The following is a 4,853-nucleotide window of genomic DNA, read 5'->3' as shown; positions in this document are numbered from 1 at the left end:
TGGGAGATTTGATACAACAACAACTCAGCCATCTTTTCTGGTTGATAAGGGACACATGTAGCACGTCCACCACTTTATTCTATAAAGAATTTAATAGCCTGCTTCATGAAAGATTATTTGTTTTCTAGCTCCCTCTTGTGGAATCCACTTTATAGATACAAATTAAATGGGGAAAAAAATGTTATTTTCAGTCCCCAAAATTTGTTTTTGTGCTGGTTTAGAGGCATGTTCTGTGACTGGAAAATAAGGGAGTCCCAGATGGGTAATCCCGTGTCTAATCTGTATGTTTCCTATAAACAATACATAAGTACATGATGCTTATGCTCACATACTTATGTGTATGTGCTGGAAAATGCTGTTTTCCTAGCTGGGAAAACAAGTTCATGTTTCAGCTGCCCAGCAAAAGAATATTAAAAAGAGATACAAAGGTCCTCTGTAAAAGGGAGAGGATTCATTACTGTCAGCCTCCAGAAATTATGGAAAATATATTAATTCCAAATATTCTTGTAGATAAGCACTGTCTGACTCACTTCATTTGGCTGAGCTAATTTTTAATCACAATAACATTTGTAGAAGACAAAGAGCATTGTGAACACCAGCAGCAAACAATGCCTGTGAACATATTCCCTGCTCCCCCCTCAGAACTGCCCTCCTAAACAGTCTGCAATGACTCTTTCACTGTTTGCACATGACTTTGCTTCTGCTCCTTTGTTTTTGAATGGAACATGGATTTGTCCTCAGTGGAGTCAAACGCAAAACAAAACCCTGTTTAATTTAACAATGACAATATTTTCCTGATTCTATCACTTGAACACATATCATCTAAACCAGTGCTTCAGAATCCCTCTGAGGCAAGGGAAGAAGGTGGATTAAAACATACCTGGTGCTGAATTCATTAGTGTGGCTCATTTTTGATTGTTTTTTGAACTGTTCACCTGTGTACATGTGTGTGCATGTTTGTGCATGTGTGTGTATGTATGTGCATGGAAGAATCCTTTTTGTTCACTCAGGGAACAATTATATCTGACCATCTAGCAGAAGAGGCTGTTCATCAGTCCAGCATTGGAAATCATGAATTTGGAAATAGAGGAAAAACAGTACTTGTTTATAGCAAAACCTGTTTGTAGAAGTAGTGCAACAGATTATTACAAATTGGAAAAAAAAAAAAAAATATATATATATATATATATAATGGAAGATGTGGCTGTAATGGACAGGAAAAGGAAATTTATCTAGTAACACAAGTGGCTAGCAAAGAAAGATCTAAATCTAAACTTTTCTACAGCAAAACCGCAATTTTTTTATCAACAAGTTATACAAATGCTGTTTCTCCATTGGTGTTAGAGGTATTTCTTCTTCCAAAGCGAGGGAAAAAAAGCTGAGCATATTTCGTTCTTTCATACCAGCACTCTCTATCTATTTGCAAAATATCTTAAGGAGATGGTTTCAAATCACAAAAACATGAGACTCTAAAGGGCAGCTGAAGACCCTAAATCCAGTTCTGAGACATGTTTCAGAACTTTGCTCCTGTATCACTTGAGCAAAGGAGCATTAAACTCCATGTCCTTTAACAAAGATACTACAAGGACTGGAGCTGAAAAAGTCCATCCAGCATCAGCTGGTTGTAGCTAACCAAGTGGCTGCAGCAAACCAATATTGCAAGCAGTCAGAGCATATTGGGCTTGGCAATCACCCATGGGAATGTGGAACCACAGCAGCCTTAGGGGCAGGCTAGAAATGGCATAACTAGCTGGAAAAGGGGCATATAAAAGTCAGAGACAATCCTGTTCCTCCCTAGCAGTTACAGTATCAGCATGCATGGGTGTACATCGTTACATGTATACATGCATATGTGTAGATGCATTTTTACACCTGAAGACTTTTGCTGTCCATCTTCAAAGCCTTACTGGTTTATATAAAAGGAAACTGGAAACCTCAGCCACAAATATATCCATTTTCTGTACTTGCACACACAATTCAGCACCCTCAAAGCAGCCTTGTGTTACAACTCACATGCCTTTTAAAGCCTTCAGCATAAACTGTTGATCTGCTTGTGTTTTCTTCCTACCCTATGCTTTATAAACAGGGGGAGAGGGAATGCCAGCACATTCCTGCCTTTCCAGTTCTACTGATTCTTGGCTCCCTGAATCACTGCTTTCTGGAAGAGCCTGGAACAGAAACTCTCAAATCCCTTGCAGAAAGTGACTCCAAATATGCAAAGATAACAGAAAAGAGCACCACAGCAAGTATTAATTGCTGGCAGTGATCATCCACAAAAATACTTCCCAGCTACCCTCCTCATCCCACAACAGAACTGTAAAGCAGTGAGGGTTTAACCATCACTACGTATCATAGGCTCTTTGGAAAAGAATTACAGATAGTTTTGAATGATGGGTGATCATCCCCTATGGCATACACACCTTGCAAATAGGTAGTTGAAACCTTTATCTCCTGAAAAGAAAAGAAAATATTTCTGAGTTTGTTTCAGCTCTTGCATTGCTCTGTGTAGTGTAGGTAAAGAGATTTATTCTTCAGGAATGTGCTTGGATTGCCCACGTTAATTTAACAGAAAAATATTAATGTAATAATAAAAAATATTTTGCATAAAACTGTTTATCCATTGTATTGATTTCAGCAGCAGATTTGCTATTTAGTGAGTGGCAGAAAGGAAAACAGGTTATTTCAGTCTGTAAAACTGTGCAATCAACAGTACAGGAGAGAAGGGAGCATAGCTCTTCCCTCTATGGAGCAGGATGTGGTAATAAATGGGAACAAGGGTGTCTCCTTTTTCCAGAGTTCTTGTGGGAAGGAGCACTCTGCCTCAGGGCAGATCTCTGAGTTTAGGGCAGCTTCCCTCCCTTAGTATTGCTTAAGATACATGTGCAGGTTGTCTGCTCCTAAAAGAGAAAGATAGGTAGAAGACTGTTGGCTATCCCTAGCTCAACTTGCTTCTCATTTCTTCAGACTGAGTCATGTTTATAAATGGTCCTTCTTTCATGGGGTAAAAAGTCATTGTCTATAATATAAAGTTTTATCCACCCTTTGACCTTCCAGATCTTGAAAAAGTAAAATAACACATATTTTAAATTTATAATAATGATAATAAATTTTGAATATTTTAATAATTCTTTGGGGTTTTGTTTTGGTTTGTTTTGTTTTGTTTGAAAACAACTGCCAAAAAGAGACTTAAATTCCCTGGCTGGATTGTACAACCCAAAATCTTCATATTGATTACATTTTTGCTTCCAGATCTAATTTCTAAACTTGCCTGAAGGCTTTCAGGGTGCTGTTGCTTGACATTATTTTCAAGACATAGAAACATTACATAGTCTCAAATACAGTTATGAATTTTAGGAAGAATTCAAGCTGCACATCAGACTCCTATGCTGAAGCAGTCTCATCTGACACAGGTCTGCCTTTTCCAGTTCTCCTGGACTCAGTGTCACAGAAGCATCCCAGCTCAGCTGGGGGAGCTCATCTTCTGTCTGATTAGCAGAGCAAGGCAAGCTGAATAGGTTCAGGAGCATGACTTCCAGGGAGACCCAGACCTGGATGTCTGCAGGTTGTACCTGGGTCAATGTATTCACTCATAATTTTGCAGTACTTTCTGTTCCACAAAGAAACCACTGAAGAGCAGTAGAAATGTTCCTCCAAAAGACCAGAGTAGAAAGCCTAAAAATTCTGAGTTTGTGTCGGGATCCTAGTGTTCCTGAAGGCACATGAATCAATGTTCATGCTTTATGAATAAAAGGCATTCAAGATTCAAGATGAAAAAAACATGAAAGACAAAAGGTATTGTCCAGAAAACAATGATTATTTGTTTATCAGTACTGGGACCTTGAAACAATAACAAACTGTTCATCAACTGAAAAAAAAAATAAAACTTTTTGTGTGTGTGTGTCAGAAAGAGGAGTCTGCTGATTTTCTCAAAATTTGTGACTGCGTTTTGGATAATGGGTGGAGCAACTACAGCATTCTGCAGTCCTCATTGGTGAATTAAAAAACAAAAGAAAACAAACAAAAAAATCCACCCTTTTAAGACTTTTTTTTTTTTTTTTTTTAATCTTGAGACTCTTGAGACCAAGTATAATCTATATTGGAATTGCTACCCTGTGAATTCCAAGCTCGGGGAAAAAGTGGGCTAAAGGTAGATTCAAAGTAGAAGCCAAAATTATAGCAGAGGCAAAATCTGAACAGAGAAGATATAAGGAGCTGGAGTTAGTTGGGTTTTGTTTGTTTGTATGTTTTTGTTTTTTGTATGTTTTTTTTTTTTTTTAAGAAAAAATACAAGTTTTTTTCTATGCAGTGAACAATATGTTTTTAGTATTAATTATTTTCCAGCAGAAAAGAAACCTATATTTGAGGCATTCAGACTAATTAACAGGAGAAAAAGAGGCATCCCAAAAGATATCTGACCCACTCTATGAAATAGGAGTTGCATTGCTGGAAATCAGATGATAGAAGAAAAAAAACTTTCAAAACATGTTTTTATATAGCTATATCTGTGATTCTGAATTAAAAGAAAAAATGTCAAAAGACCATTATGCTCCAATTTACAAACCTCTGCCTGTTATGGTGTGATAATCCCTTGGATGTGCTGATGAACCCTACATAAACTGAATGCCTTTTTAATAGAAAAAATATTAGGGTTTCTTTCCAAAACAACGGCAAGAATAATAAACAAATTAAGAAAGCTCTTTGAGTTGATTTTGTGGAAATAGGAAACGAGGCAGAGAGAGCCCTTTTGGGGAAATCCAGGCAAAGGTGAAGGAAAATGTGGAGTGGAAACTGGACTATCTGAGGAACCCAAGGAGAAACCCAAGGAGAAGAAAGTCACTGGGAATTAAAGGAGT

Source organism: Netta rufina (genome assembly GCF_964035555.1).
Source record: "Netta rufina genome assembly, chromosome: 1".
In the NCBI taxonomy this organism is placed as follows: domain Eukaryota; kingdom Metazoa; phylum Chordata; class Aves; order Anseriformes; family Anatidae; genus Netta; species Netta rufina.
Note: the sequence above shows the minus strand (reverse complement) of the source record.